This window comes from Aulostomus chinensis, chromosome 22 (assembly GCF_037954235.1).
Source record: "Aulostomus chinensis isolate RoL2024-O1b breed Wild chromosome 22, RoL_Achi_v1.0, whole genome shotgun sequence".
In the NCBI taxonomy this organism is placed as follows: domain Eukaryota; kingdom Metazoa; phylum Chordata; class Actinopteri; order Syngnathiformes; family Aulostomidae; genus Aulostomus; species Aulostomus chinensis.
This window is the reverse complement of record NC_141341.1, coordinates 12,733,747-12,750,456: the sequence shown is the minus strand read 5'-3', so window position 1 is coordinate 12,750,456 and position 16,710 is coordinate 12,733,747.

Here is a 16,710-nt window from a genome sequence, read left to right as displayed (position 1 = left end):
TTTGATAAAAGTTGGACTGGTACTCCGACAGTAATGGGAGAAAGCATAAACGTCTTGACTTTATCACTGAGAAAAGTTCCGAACTGGTGCGACGGGTTTGGGACATTACGCTCATAACTCCGACTGCTCTGAATGGTTGTGACGCTTGTGAGTCTCACTGTTAAGACATGGGTGATGGATACTTTACAGAAATGTAGATCATGTTCATTAACACAAAACTCAAGCTAGACAAAGACCTGGGATCAGCCAACACTGTGATTATACAAGAATTTCACAGGGCTGTGCTGCGAGCGTACCAGCCAGGGATTACTCTGCCAGCATGTCCGGATGAACTAGTTTTGGAGAAAATGTAACCCAGAAATATCGGCAGAAATGCAGAGCAGCTGCCAAAGACGCGGGTGTGCCCGGTGAAAGGGAGCATGGGTGACTGTTTTATTGACGTCTAATATGGTCGTGTTCTGTTTTACTTCATTTACACAAGAGGACCTAATATTTCCAGGAAGCATATTAATAAATAACAAAACCATTCAGCTCTTTAGTTTAATGCTCCTGGATCCTAAACGTGCTCTTTGTTGACCATTAACTCTGCGGACTGGAGTGGGATATGAGAATCTGCTGTCGACAGTGGAAGAAATATTCCTGCCGGTGAGCCGAGTTAACGTTCAGCCTCTGTTACAGTTGAAGAGCTTACACAACTGATTGATGAAATAAGACTTTAATTTGCTGACACCAGAACAGCTGGCTGTTGGTGGATGAGGCATCAATTTGCCTTATGAAAATACTGAATATGTAAGAAGTTAGTCGATGAGGCGGTTAAATCGTCTCAACCTCTTAAGCTGGATTTTGTCTCCAGATGACTTTTTGTTCTTTAATTTTCTCCTCCGTCTTCTGTCTCATCGTCAGCCCCCGATGTCACTGACGGCTCTTCCCTCTCTTATGTAAACCGAGAGGCTGGAGTGGAGGAACTCGGTGCTTGTGAAAAGCTCTTTTGCTTCTTTCAGTTGTGGTGTTGCATGGCCGGGCACACTAGCGTCAGCAGGCCCGAGGAGCTGCAGTGAATGAATGTAGTAGCTTTTTACTCTAGATAACCTCCAGTGATGCTCTTGTCCCCCATTCTTCTCATTCTTTTCTGATTCCTGCATGCACAGGAAGCATCAGACCGCGGGTGATGTTGCCCTACTCGGAGAATGGCGTTGCATAAGGAGCCAGCTTTTTCGTCACCAAACTGTGCTGATTTGTATCTGGGTTAATGCCTCTGGAGCTTGAATGTGAAGTCATAAGGCTGATAACAAGGAACAACATATGAATTCACATGTTCTGTTTAAAGTAATGTCACGTTTTTTGTCTTCTCTCTACTTTTATTCATATTCAATCACCCTTATTCTGTTTTTATTTAATCAAATTCTAAATGGTGAAAAGTGTTATAATTATCTCAACCTAAGTAAAATGTAACCTGTTACAGTGTCTTCCCAAAGCTGCACCTCGCTGTGTGTGTGTGTGTGTGTGTGTGTGCGTGTGTGTGTGTGTGTGTGTGTGTGTGTGTGTGTGTGTGTGTGTGTGTGTGTGTGAGAGAGAGAGAGAGAGAGAGAGTAACAAGCAGTTTTGGTGACACTTATTTAATGAGAATTTTGTCTTTGTCAAACAGCTGAATGCCAACTAGAGCTCAGCATTTTTACTAAAATGCTTCTTAGTTTTAGTTTGTAACGAGTATTTTAGACTAGTTGTCCTTGAGGAAGTTAACCATACACTCAGACGTTGCTCATGCATCTTCCACCCCTCTATTCCCCAGGGTGCCCCACACCCTAGTGCCTTACCCATCTCTGGGTTCCCTCACACGGTGAGTCAACCTATCCCAGGGGCCCTTCATGTGGCTCATACACTGGGCACAGTTCCAATGACCTCACGCCCAATCATCCCACTTCTGACACCAGTTGTAGTGTAGGTAGGGGTGGTCACCCCACCCTGCTCTTGAACCCGGGTCTACGGTACCAAACGTGCTCACGGATCGCAACTCTCGGCCCTTTCTGATTGCGAGCATGTTTGGTACCTCGTAGACCCGGGTTTGAGACCTCTGCTTCATGCTCCATTGACTGCACTGAGCTTACTGAAGCCTCCCATTCAGTTACTATAATGGTGAGTCCTGTGCATAATGGGATTACTGGTTCTCAGATACAACAGTGTGGCGCAGCGGGGAAATCTCACATGTAGTTTAATTCAAGTGGAAACAAATTTGAGCATATTTGTTATGACTCGCCGATAGTTCCGGCCTCAGCGAGCAGCATGTGGGAGGTGTCGTCCGGCTGTAAGCGCGAGATGCACGAGATGTGATTCACTTCCCGGACAGCTGGTAGCGAAGGACTTTGCGTTTTTGCTTTCACCTCCGAAATTCTGTTCATGGTCACAAAGCCACCAGTGTGAAATGTCAAAGTAATGGCACCAGACAAACCAGGCGGAACAGGACGCACTTGTATAGAATCGCTTCACTCAACTTTCTGGTTTGTTTTTATCACACGATGACAACTGGGACGGCGAGATGGGATGGGTTTATTGGCTCTGTTATTGACTGAGGTCTATCAGGGATTGCTTTTTTTATTGTTTGCCATTATCTTTTGTCATTATCGTTTAATTTAGAATTCAAGTTGGTTGATAATTAACCTTTGAATATGAACAGTGGGGCCTTGCCTGTGGCTCTCTGTGTTTTTGGCTTTAAAAAACACTGCTGATTTTCAAACCTCCATGATTGCGTTTGCCTGAATGAGTAGAAAAACACAATTTTACAAAGCTAAACTCTGACAACAAGAGGGAGCCTCCCAAATTGCTGCTGTTCAGTCTCTTTGTTGTTATCTAATCTCACTGATTAGCCCATGATTTTATTTACAGTTAGATGGAAAGTTTTGCGGTGAATTCACAGTTAAATGCTACATACATGCTGGAGAGGTTAAGAGGCTGGGTACTTCGCTTTAAAAATTTGCAAAAAACAAAGAAGAAAATGATTTCATAATTCATTTTATATGTGCAGTTATTATCCCTCTTATTAATTTACAGTCCAGACAACCTAACCCAGATGGAGTCCAGCACATTTAAGTGGAGAAAAAGCCGACTCCTTATGCAATGTCCTCCTCCAGGGCGACGTCATCCACAGTCTGATGCTCATGCAGAATCAGGAAAAAACGGAGGACAAGGGCATCACTGGAGGTTACGTAGAACTACAAAGACCATCTCTGCCCGTATTTTCAATCGGCTGGATTGCGACCTGCCAGAATGTTGAGTCAAAAAGCTTCACTCTGCAACATAACTCCCAGCCCCATGTGTGCCTTATTTGGATTTATTCCTGAAACCTATACTCTTAGAGGCAAACCTCGTGTAGTCATTGCATTCACTTCCCTGATCGCTAGACGAATCATTCTCCTCTCCTGGAAAGATCATGCTCCTCCTAGCTTCTCAAGATGGATTCAAGACACTATGCAATTTTTGAAGCTTGAGAAAATACGATATACCCTCAAAGGGTCTTTGCAAAACTTTAATAAGACTTGGACTCCCTTTTTAGAGTATTATGAAAGCTTGCAAATCCCATTAAGTAAAGCAGACTGAACGAGCTGCGGAACTAGAGTAATAACACCTGTGTGGCGGTGACCCCCCCTTCCCCTTCCTTTTTTATTTTTTTTATTTTTTTAATTTCATTTTATTAATCTTTTTAATTAATTAATTTATATTATTATTATTATTATTTTCCTTGTTTTTTTCTTCTTTTTCGCCTTTTTTTTTTTTTTTTTTTGGACTATTGGGACTATCCAGGGGCAATTGTGAGGGAGGGATAGGGAGAGTTGGGAGGGATGGGGAACGGGTTCTTTTGTTGATAATGCAATCTATGCTGTAAACAATGTATGTCCAATATATGTGAAAATCAATAAAAAACTGTTAAAGATAACAAGCTTCACTCTGCAAAATGTTAACAAGACAAAAACTGAAAAAGAAAGAAAGAAAACCACTCAGGTGTTGTTGTTTTTGTAATCTTCTCTCCATCAAAGTCTTTCAGAAGTGTGATGGTCAGACCAGATACGAGTGTATCGGAGCTCAACTGGAGCGAGAGAGGGCAGGTGTGGAGGAGGTGAATCTTGGTGACAGTTGCTGCAGGCTAGTGTGATGGTGGATTAAGAACATCAAGTGTTGTGAAAGAAGGATCTTGCACCCTAAGGTCACACAACTTAATCAAGATCAGATTTTCATAAAAAGGAACTTCCTAATCAATAGTCATTCAACTGACTGTAGTCAGGCATGTCATGCTAGATGTTTTTGTTTCGGTGGCTGCCAGGAAGGCGCTTACTGCTTCCAGTTGGCGCTCTGCTAATTTGAATGAGGATTAATAATTAAATCAATTCTAGACTTTCCAGTGGTATCAGAAAAATGGATCAAATTCCAAAAGGGAAATTAGTCATTTCGTGGTGGATTCATGACGCGCAGAGCTTTTTTACCACCATTTTACAGCTGCAGTAACAGTAGAGTGCAGGCCCAGCTGGAACTACTACTTCCTGCTAGCCCCCCTGCTATCTTGAATGTGGATAACTAATTCAATTGTGCAGCTCTTACGACTTTCAAAAGTTTACCATACCAAACAGATCCAGTTTTTACAGTGAAATTACTTATTTTAAAGGTGAGTTACGCTAAAAAACAATTTATCAACTGTTTTTACAGTCAAAAACTGTAAAGGCGGAGTAGCCTATAATGTCATGGTCTGCACTACAGCTTTAAGTTGCTTCTTGTCCTGCTTCGGCTTTATGTCCTAGAAAAATAGGGAGAGACGACTAAAGAATTTAGAACGTAAGAGATCAGCCTCATTGCTCTGATTCGATGGTTCCACCGTGGCTCAGTTGCAGAAACTCAAGATGACGCTTTTATTATTTATGTACATTGTGTAATCGTGGCCCACATCCAGAACTGTACAAGTTTAGGTCCTGATCATGCTGGATGCTGTTCTCCTGTTTTTCTGGGTGACTGACGGTGTGCAAGTACTCCAGTATTACTTGATAAATTTCCTGTTTTGGTCCGATTTGTCCTGAATGACCACTGGAGAGACGCTGTGGAGGGACTGCTCGGCATCTCAACCCTGTCTCCCTGTCTCCCGGGATGGTCATGTTTCTACTTATGTAATAACTCCAGGAGAGTAATTGAATCATCCGTGTACTGTACAGTATCGCCGGCCAAATGCTCTGACAGGACATCCACTGTTAAATGTCTTCAAAGTGTTGCATCTTCGTTCTGTAACTTCTGTCGCTTATTGATGTATGGCTGATTATTCTGCTTGTGCTGGAACAAACAGTTCCTCTGCCATTACTGGTCCACAGATGCTATATGTTGAAGTGGTACAGGCAGAGTAGGTTTGAGAGATTTCCTTACAAGGTCACTGCACGCTGGCAGCTCCTTGAAGGTTAAAGACGGTAATTGTGACTCTGCCGTACACGGCGTCCTGGAACACCAGGGTCAAAACTGTGCAGCAAAACTGAAACGACAGTAATCATCATCCATTTATTTATACGCCATTGTTTCTTTTTCTAAGTACTTACTAAAATACCAAGGGGGCAATGTGAGAAAACGAGATGACACATTAAAATAACCAAGTAAAAGAAAGCCAGCAGACAAAAGAAACAAACAAATAAACACGCAAACAGCATAACAAACAGATCCGGAACACTTGAGAGATGAAAGTGTTCGAAACAAACAAATTAACAATAAAGAGGAAAAGTGAAGGAAGGAAAAAGCATCAAAGGTGTGTGTGTGTGTGTGTGTGTGTGTGTGTGTGTGTGTGCATTAGAAGAAAAAAGTGAAAAAGTTTTTGAAGTATTGATTTTGAAAGGGGATGAAGGAAGAAGTGGAATACTAGTAGGAAAACTAGTAATGTTACTACTACTACTACTGCCACAAATACTGCTACTACTACCAATGCATATACCCCTTCTCCAGTCTCAGCTGGTGTACATGTTAATATAAGTCTGTAAGAAATGTTGATTGTTGCAAATATAAGCCACTACAATTCCTCACATATCTTGAATTCTGGAGTCACTCTGAAACTTGTCTGTGCAAAATTCTTCAAAGAAAATAATTTTTGATAAATTAATAGTATCATTTTTACTTCAGATGCAAAATGAAAGTCTCACTGACGGGACCGGTTTCAGCAAACGAAGCCAGGCACAAGCACGTTGAAAACATTCGAACTGTTGGTTATGCTGCTTAAGCAGTGGCAGCCTTCGCCGCTCAGCCGTCACAGACGGGACTTTTAACAAACATCTGGATTTGACCTTCACGCTGAATCAGGATGAGGTCAGATACTTCCTGCGGATCATCGGGAGATTCACGAGTGAGGTCAAGTATGAAGGCGAGTAAAAATGGGACCAGCTTGCTGTGAAGACAATAGGTCGCGGGGTTAAACGCTGCTCTACGTTACTAACAATATTACGCGATGGCTTCACTTTTGTCCTTTGCTTTTTGTTAGACATTGACAAAGGGACTTGGTCATCTGAGCCGACAGAAAGATCACAGCCGGCTTCTCCCTGCTTATTCAGACACCTCGTTATATTTTCTCAGCTCCTCTCTCTCTCTTTCTCTCTCAGAGGAATGCCTTTGTTTTTATGCCGAGAAGTGTTTTGCAACTCCCTCTGTTTGCCAGCCCAGGGATTCCTCTGATAAGCAGTTATTCTTCAGAACAATGCCGAGTTTGTCCAGGCGTCTTCTGGGCTCCTCGCTGTTTGTTTGGCCACTGAAGGAGGAATTTTCCACTGCGTGTCTTCCCCGGAGAGAGCTGCTTTCTTCTTCTCTTGTTTTATAGACACAGGTGGAAGTGGGTCACTGCAGTGCGTGTGACAGTGTTTTTTGTTTTTTTCTTTTTATCAGGATCACACTGATGCATCTGCATGTGAATACGGCTTGTTTCTGTTTTTTTCTGCTCGACTGCATCACTGCAGCAGAGGAAGCAGCTGTATTTAGGCCACGATGATTTAATGTGCGTTGATATTTGCGGCGATGCCTCTCTGTTCTGAAATGCCTTCACGAACATCAAGACAATGCTGCTGTCAGTCGCAAAGTTTTTTTTTTTCCTTTGTCGTCAAAACATCAAATGTCGATATCACGCATGTTTTAATTGAACTGTACATTCCTCCGCCCTCTCATTTACAGCTGTCCCAGCCTGTCAGTGACATTTAAAAATAGCACTGTCACCCTTTGACGCAACAACCCAGTTCATCTGCTTCACCCAGCTGCAGTTGCTTCTGTGCACAAAGGGTGTGGGAGTTCCATGTCGATTGCACGCTATCATTTTTAACTCAAGCAGAGAATTTCTTCTTCTTGATTTCGCAATTGAGACTTGCCAGAATCGCGGCACAGGCGTAATCCTCTTAAACATATGCTTGACCAATCTGAGTTCATCTGCAGACACGTTCTGAACTGAACGAATGACTCCGTGCTAATCCGTCTCCAGCTGGAACATTAGCCCCTGTTGGCACATCCTCCACACACGACTCGGGCAATATCAAATATCACTTTTACGCATGGATTAGGTGTTAGTACCCAGGTTGCTCCCTGATTGTGTCTCTGCTGTTGTCTGAGGACGCCGTGTGTGTTTGTACGACTGCTGAGAATCTAGCTGGTGCCTGTCAAGAGGTGAAAATGTTCTATGTTCTACTCACAGCAAATTGTGACAGTGACGTATGTGATGAGGCTGACATAAACAACCACACGCGTATTCATAGAACCGATAATGTGAGACAGAGAGAGATTGTTCTGCCAAAAACATATCCACAAGTGATTTGTATCTTTTAATATGGAATCAGAGAAAGAGGCCATGCTACTGTTTTAATGCCGTTATCTCGAGGTCGGCCAATTATCTTGTTAACTTGAGTGAGCTTGTTCTCCCTCGGTTGAGAAAACAACTTTTGCTTTCTTGTGAAAGGTGTGTTTATCTCAAGATAATACAGTCACTAGAAAAGTAATCATGTATCATTAATTAATCAGTAACAATCACGGCTGTTGTCAGTCTTCTTCCTACCACACTGATTTCAAACTAGTGTAAATTCCATGAACCCGGATGTTACTGTCAGGCTAAAATCTGACCTGTATTTATTACTAAAGTAGTAGTCATTATTATTATATGAAGATGCACAAGTCTATGATCTGCTCTTAAGATGACGATGGAACTTCAATTATTGTAAGAGCTTTAAAAAGGTCAACAAGGAGGGTTTTTAACTTTTTAGGACCATGTTTGGTATGAATGCTTTTAAGTTAGTGTAATAAGACTCATGACCACACTCAGGCTTTAGTGGCTGGGACTACGCCTCAGGTCGGAATGGGTTGACCTTTGGCAGTTTGATCATTAGCTTTGAGCTAACATCAGTAGCCTCAGTGGTTCCATCCTGTCCTCCTTCCCTCCTGCATGGCTCCCTCGGTGTACCAGCTGTAGTCAGCCAGGGGAGGAAGTGGAGGTGTGAGTGGTTTCTTCCTGCGGGTCTGCAGAAAACATCTGGTTCGCTGAAGCCGATCAGAGATGAAAGGATGCAGCGCGGGCGTCCGCTCTCTCTACCTGATGTTGCTGAGCCTTTGAAGTCCGCTGTGTGCAGCCTCGGGTTGGGCCATGAAGGCGGTAATCTCTCCCAGTGACCTCTTGATTTAACTGCAAGCTATGGCACATCACTGCTCCGGGTTCTGAATGGGGCAGAATGTGGTGATGTGACAGATGATCATCATCAGTCTCGTGTCCTTGTATATCCGGAGATCATCCAAGCGTAGCTCAACTTCTGCAGGCCATAAATGATCCAGCTATGTGTGAAATGCCACAGTGTGGCTTCAATGTGCTGCAGGCACCTGTGGGACACTGAGCGTCAGCTAGTAAACATATTAAATAATTTCTGAGGCTCTTCAGCACAGACAGGCTCACTGATGTTTACCAGCTGCCCAAACTTGCTCTGTTTTTGAGGGTTGGGGGTTTTGAAGCAACTTATTCTCCTCGTCTCCACCCTGAACTACAGGGAGACGCACATCATTTGGTTCCATCTCTCTGGCAAAGAAACTGTCACTTAGCACTTATTGTGTAATTCAACCTACCAAACATCAGACCGAAAACATGAAAGGCTCTCCTGACATCCCCAGCCTACAACCCGAGTAAACCCACGTGCCTTAACAAGACCTCTCAGTGATGGGATCATGAGAGCGGCGGGCTGCTGAGCTGTATCATGAGAACCAGAGGCTGAGCGCTGGTGCAGAGAACACACAAGGACGGCCTCATGTTACAGAATCATATGACAGCTTTTGAGATGCATGCGAGCAGTGTATTTTACAACCTGTTAACATTTCTGGCATCTCTTTCCAACCCCCCCCCCCCCCCCCCCCCCCCCGTCTGTGTCTGTATGGACTGTAAACTTCTACTCGTGTTTCTACTCACGAGAGACTCCTGTACTGTGCCACATGAGTGGAATTAGGCTAATATCCTTGAGGGTGTTATATAATGGCATATGTGGTCGGCGCCACCCTTATAACCTTAATTTGATTCATTTACTCTTATTAAGAACCATGAGACCACCAAGACTTAACAATCTTATTTTCTTCACTCTGAAAAAAAAAAAAATAAAAATTGAGCGATTTTGAGTTTTTTTGTTTTGAACAGGGCGCTTACGATGAGTCAGAGGCTCATTATTACTTATGAGCGTTATTTGACCTTTGACCTCTCAGGCATACAGCCCTGCTACAACATGTCATCATTAAATGTTATTAAACTCCCAATGGACAAACATTAAATCCTCTGTAGTCACCTAAGAATTTCAAAAACCAGAGTCCCATGAGTGAAAGTAAACATACGTCCCTATATCTCATATTTGTTTAAGAAAAATAAATATGAATGACATTAATAGATTATTGTTGTTGTGTGAAGATGGTATTTTTGTTTTGACAGGACGTCTATCCAGTATAATATAGATTATTCTAAATGTGATTTAGTATTTCAGGGATGCAAATTTGGCAGAAAGTCCCGCTGGGATGCGAGGACGAACTGGCCATCACTGTTTCCTCCCATTACTGTTGACGATGTATCTCAGGGAGCCGAATTCCTTAAATTTGGCACAAAATGTCCACTTGGACTCGAGGATGAACTGAAACAGTTTTGGTTAAAGGATGGGCCACTCTCTCATCTCACATGAATATGCAATGCCTCTAGGAAATGTCTTGAAATTTGGCGCAAACGTCCACTGGGACTTGATGAACTGAAACCTTTTGGTGGTCAGAGGTCAAAATCACTGTGGCAGGCAAATATCAAAGATGCAACAATAGTGAGTAGGTTAATATATTTTGGTTTAGCTCTAGAACTACTGCTCCTCTTGCCTTCCCGCTGTTGCTCTTTCGCCTGGCGCCAGACTAAACACACATGAGCTGGTAGATTAGTTTCTAGGTTGGTTTCTCTCAAACTGGACAGGAGCATTTGTTTTGAATTGATTTATTCTTTCTCCTAAAGTGGGGATTAGGAGAAACAGGTCAGAATTCACTAATCTCTCAGTAAGATGATTTATTTCTGATGAGACAAAGGAAATACTTGTGAGCTCTTTTTCTGCGTCCCACCAGCCCCAGTTTGTGTTTAGCACTTATTAATTAGCAAGGTAGCATGTTCTTACACTGTGTCCTAGCTGCTAACCTTCAAACGGTGTCCTCTCCTTTGGCACTGGCAACACCTCCACAGCACATAACACTGTAGTTGGTTTGTGTTGGATTAATATTAAGAAACTATTTTCAGTGTAACCACTGGTAAAATCCCGCTGTGTCACCTTCCTTTAGCTAAATACTTTGTAACAATGCTAACTTGCTAAAACAAGATGGCTAACGTTATATAACACCGTGAACATTATGCTAGTTTGTGTTCATAAACATTTAACCGTGCAGGAACATTATTTCAAATAATTTAACATCCTTGGAATGTTCTTTAAATATTAGATTATCAACGTTTTCCTTGACATCGTTAGCATTGGGTAGGCGAATGTGGGAACATTCTGTGCTTGCTGGGGTTGCACTGATACGACCTCATTCAATTCGAACTTAATGAAATTTTTACTGTTGCCAACCGAGAAAGATTGATTTAAACGAGACCAACATGGAAACTTGACATCACTTTCATTTCAGGGTGTCTGAAAGGACAGTAAATAGATCAGTACTCGCCAACTCTTTATAATTCTCTGATGAAAAATAGTGCCATAAAACCGAATGTCGTCTATCTTGTGAGACTAAAACTCCCCACAGTAACACGAAAAATTAAAGACAATTTATTTCAGTGATAAATGCCCTGTAGGGCAGAATAAATAAAGTAAGTCTCACTGAATATTTTGTTGGCAGTTTTTCTGCTGCCATGGTGCAGGAGATAATCTGACATGTCTGAGGTTAGCGGCAGTGACTGGCCGATGTCCTGCTTCTCTCTCGACAGCTGGGAGGGATGGGTGTTGGTTGGATTTTTCATCCTCTGTCTGTTTAATTGGGATTAGTTGAGCCTCCGTGCATGATTCTGTGCAATAATTCTCGAGATAAAAACCATCATTCATGAAAAAATTCAATCCCTCTTCACCACAAAGCTGTAACAGCAGATAAAGTGCGTATACATGAAGGAGGGATGGGGGATGAGGAGAGCACGGGTGGGGTTTAACAGACGCACGTTTAATCTGACTTCATGAATGAATGAGAGGATGAATGGATGAAGGGGTGGATGGACAGGAAGACACAGCAGGGTTATTGTCAGGTCACGCCGCTGTGTGTGTTTCATTATAATAACAGCTGATGTTCCTGACAGGTGCAGGGAAAAGGAAAATAATTTATTGGGTTAGCAGCTTCTCCCGCGTGCTTTGATTGACAGGAGCCATTACTCAGGAGAAATACGCTGTGTTACTGTTCACCATCTCATAATAGCTTCCTGAATTTTGGCAAGGGGAAACTAATTCATTCATCACACAACACATTCTGCGGATTCCAATGTGCTCCTCAGAATCCAGGAAGTGGTTTGGATAAATAAATACGGCAAGCAAAGTAGACGGAGAAGAATTAAACTATACGAGGATGCTTTTATGGCGGATGCGCTTTTGGCAGATATCATCAAGAAAAAAAAAGAAGTTTCTCTCATGTTTGTTATAAATTGAGAGCAGTTAAAAAAAAAAAAGTGCTGTCCCACTGGTTGATGTGTGATGATGTTATTGTAGAACAGCACCACTTCCTGAATGAACTCCCCATTCAAGGTTTAACTAGTATATTTTTTTCTAATCTCACACCAAGCTAAGCTAACTTTGTTATACATTGTACAGATTAATTTACGGTTGGTGCGTTTACGGCATAATCCAGTTTGTGGTAGAGAAACGTGAAGCTCAAATCCCCCGGCGCCATCTTTAGATGGATGAAACGACGCCAGTCATCATTACAGATGAGAGATATTGGATTTTTTGCCAATAACTGATATATGAGAAGGAATCCAGCTGATGGCTGATATTAACCTGTCACATTATCTCTACCAAAACAGGTTGGTAGGATATTATCATTTTATACATCCTGAGAAACACCCTGAAGTAAATATGGAAAAGTAAAGCTTTCTTTATTTCTTGAATGCGAAAAAGCTCATAAATCGAATATTATCACATTTGTTTCCTCATCAGAGGAAGAGCTGATACTGCGTACGCTGCATGGATAAAATGAAACCACATGCCTTATCATGCATCCCTCGCCACCAGTTCTGATCCATGAGCCCTCACTGGTTACTGAAGTGGTTGAATCAGCACAGGAGCACATCTGTCCTGAGATTGTCCTGGTTCATCAGACCTCAGCAACAGCTGGAGGAACGCAGGCACAAATAACCTAAAATGCAGGGGGGGGGGGGGGGGCAACTTGAAGGGATTAAAGCACTGATTGGTACTAAATGCACTGAGGGAAGTGGTTAAGCTGGTCTTGAATCTGCAGGTTTAATTCAGTCAAAAGGAGTTTCTCTGTATGTGGGTTACCTCCACGTAGGAGATGAGTGTGTAGCAGGGTGAGATGTCCCTCTTGGGTGTGTGTGCGTGTGTGTGTGTGTGTTTTAACAATGGCCCATGGACGCCCCCCCACCGGGAGTACTCTTACGTCGTGAGACATCAGAAGAGAGCCGAGCGGTTCCCAGCAGCACTGAGAATGTTTTTGACTGGCCCTCCTGCAGATATGCTCTTTCCTTGGCTCAGACTCAAGTGTGTCTGGCTAATTATAGCAGCTCACTGACCGGGACGACCTCAGACATCTGCTGTTATGTATGTTTGTTTCTCCTCCGCTGCTGGACAAAGTGCACTCGCTTTGTTTTTTTTCCTATCAAACCTTTATTCTACTTTATTATTTTTTTGACAACTTGTTGGCAGCATTATTCGTAGTTGGGAAGTGGACAACCTGTATTTGACTATCGCTGATGTCGTTAGTGGTATCCAGCAGAATTAATATGTTCGTCGATGCGTGTCAATGAAGGTCACATTCAGAGCCAAAGTGTTGGAGTCGCCTGTGTCGTCTGGTCTGAAACACAAAAGCCTTCACCTGATGATGATATCAATCCGGAAAAATGTTTTCATCCTCTGAATGTATGGATTTGCTGCTTTTTTGCTGTTTCAGATCACTACTGTTTTCTCTGGGGAAAGTTTTGTTATAGTTAAACATTCCAACATTTTATTTGTCGAATGATAACCAGAGTGAAAAGTTTAGCAGCAATCAACAGCACATACTTCCGTATGTTTCAACGTGTTCGTATCAGAATTCAGGGTGAAATCAGCAGTTCTGTGTGACAAAAGTTCTGCTTCGTAATTTTTGCTGATCAGTTGAATTATAAAACAGCAGCAGCAGCAGCGTATGAAAACAATCGTCAGGTGTTTGGAGCCTCCGGGGACAAAGACACACAGACGAAATGCGGATCAGCGAAATCTTCGAGCAAGACGCCACAAATTAAAAGTTTTCTTACAAGGGCAGAATTTATGCGTGCGGCTGAGGAGGGTGTGACGCAGCTCCCATCAGACTTGTGTGATCGGGGCTCCAGATAATGGACTTAAAGGCAGATCAGCGCAGGCTTGCCCCTTTTTTGTCGCTGAGAGCTCTAATCACTGAACCCCTTGATGTGGAAACTTGCCAGAGGATCACAGCACGCTGGACTGTGATGGTCTCATTGATCGGCTGGAGTTGGCCAGTTAATCTGAAACTCTTAACGGTTTGAACGGCCGGCATGACGTCAGCCTCAAAACATCAAATAAAGATGTTTGGAACATGTATTGAATTATGGTGACTTATGTAAGAGAGAATGTAATGTTCTCAGTTATAATAATCTCTCCTCTGTCTAGCCCTCTGTGCTATTATTTAATTGCATTTCTTAACTTCTAAATAGTTCAAGCATGACTGGTGAAGTTAAGAGGTGTATTGTGTAGTCTACCTGGCGACAGCGATCAGTAATAGTAGCTAAAAAGCTGTCTGCAGTAATTAAAGCACGTGTGTTGGTAGCTGTTGGGCTATCAGTGGGTGGGAGGCCACAAATGTCACTCCTTGACAACATATTTCCATGGTTACCAGCTGCTCACCTGACTTTAGTCTCGCTCTGCTGCTGCCCTTTCCATTGAAGTCGAGAATAACTCCAGAATGATGGGGTCAAAGGTCGGTCACAATCAGGGTTGTCACTTGGCAATAAAGTAAATCGGAACAGAAGATGGTAACCAAACCTAAATGAGCCTTGAGTTGTAGTTCAAACTGAAAAATGTGCCAAAAGCCATAAACTAGTGGCCCTAGTGAGCATTTATACTGGTGCTCCGGGTCAGTGAGTGATGGAGTGACTTCACCACCATGTTGAGTTTCAGTGGTGGCTGAAACAGAGTGAATAGGTTTGGAGGCGAAGCTAAGAAATGCTGACCAACGATCTACTAAACTATACAAAACACAACGGAGAAAAAGGAAAATGAAATGTGGTGCGGAGAAGCAGGCCAGTCACAGCTGCTGTGGTCTTCATCGTCGTGATGTTAAATTTCTGAGAGAGGTTCGTGCCAGGCTGCATCTGAAGCTGCTGTGTTGATTTTTAAATCGTCTAAAAGCCAAAATGCACAGCGGCAGCTACTTGACACGCGCTAGTTGACGACGCTGTGATGCAATGCAGATGTCACGTATGAAATTCTTGCAGATCAAAATCAGATATTGTAGAAACAGAACTGGGCCCTCCGCCACTGGGCCCTCCTTCATACCCTTGATGTACTCTGGTCTTGACGGTGTTAGAAACCGGACTGGACAGGTTTTCTATGTTAGATCAGCTGTGTGGTTCAATGTGAGACGAGAATGAAACAGAGGATGGACTTTTTATATGTTAGTAGCACAATCCTCATTTAAAAATCTTACACAAATATGCTAAACATAGTGACTACACACACATACACACACAGTCTTGCACTTCAAATCACAAACGTCATCAGAGGGGACCTTGATGTTTCCATCTTTCAGCTGAAGGACTGAAGGTTTTGCGTCTCCTCACGGGTTCCTGTCCCACACACTCAAACTGTACATATTGTAAAGAATGACTCAATTAGAATTAGCCAACTGTTCTGAGTTTGTTTTGTTGTGGTATATTAGATTGCGGTCCATAAACCTGATTTGATTTAAAAAAAAAAAAAAATCCTGCAGTGCAAGAAGACACAGAGAGACTAAAAGGATTCTGGGGAGCTGATGTTCTGCATCTGCACTGTAGGCAAAGATATCTGAGAGATAGCAACTCTGAAAAAGAGAAGACTGGTATACCAGCTGACAAACAGGGCACCAAAATGTCCCTACAAGCGGAGAGTCTGGGAAAACATACAACCGCCTACCCCACCCTGAAATGTGTGTAAATGGATTAAATCCATCAGAGGAAAAAAAAATTCCCTGGGGCCATTAGCTGCTATTAATTGATTTTTCCTGTGTGGATCCTTTTTAAAAAAACAAGTCCCTGAATGGGCGCCATGAAAGCTCAAATAGCTTTAGGGTGTCACAGTTGGGTTTGAGCAACACCCCCACAGGTAGGCCAGGAAACAAGCCACCAATTATGAGCTGCAGCAGCGGAGCAGCATGTTCTGTCCCGGACCTCCTCCCTCTAACCTGGCCGGATGTCAAGCTGCTCGGCCCCCCTGCCTCTGGCTGCCTCCTCACATCTACTTCACAATTACTGCCTGTCTGATGGAGCCGTAATCACTGCGGCAATCACATCAGGCTTCTGATCCGCCCCTGCGTGCGCCAACCTTCGTGATTCAAGTTAACGCTGCTGCTGTGATGGGGGTTAAAAAAAACAACCAAAGTCCATAGGTTGAATTACGAGACACGAGAGGAGCAGCCACTGGGACTGATGATGCAATTAATCCCCCCCCCCCCAAAAAAAAGACAACAACAGGAAAATGGTGAACTCTGTGAGCACAAAATCCAGTTCTCCCTCCAGAAATCCTGCTGATGTTTTACGAATGCAAAAAATTATAGTAAAAATAATCACGTCTTTCAAAGGCTTTTCTCAATGTAAGAGTCATGTTATTACACAAGTTCTTAAAAAACATGTAAATACTCCTGTACTTCCTTTTTCCTGCTTTATTTGGTCTCCATATTAGCTGGACTTTGGGTGTGATGGAGTCTTTCCTCCTCCCATTCTGATTATTTTCAGCATCTATTTCTATAAGTAAGAGCAGCGCCATACTTCAGTTTATATGGGAGTGT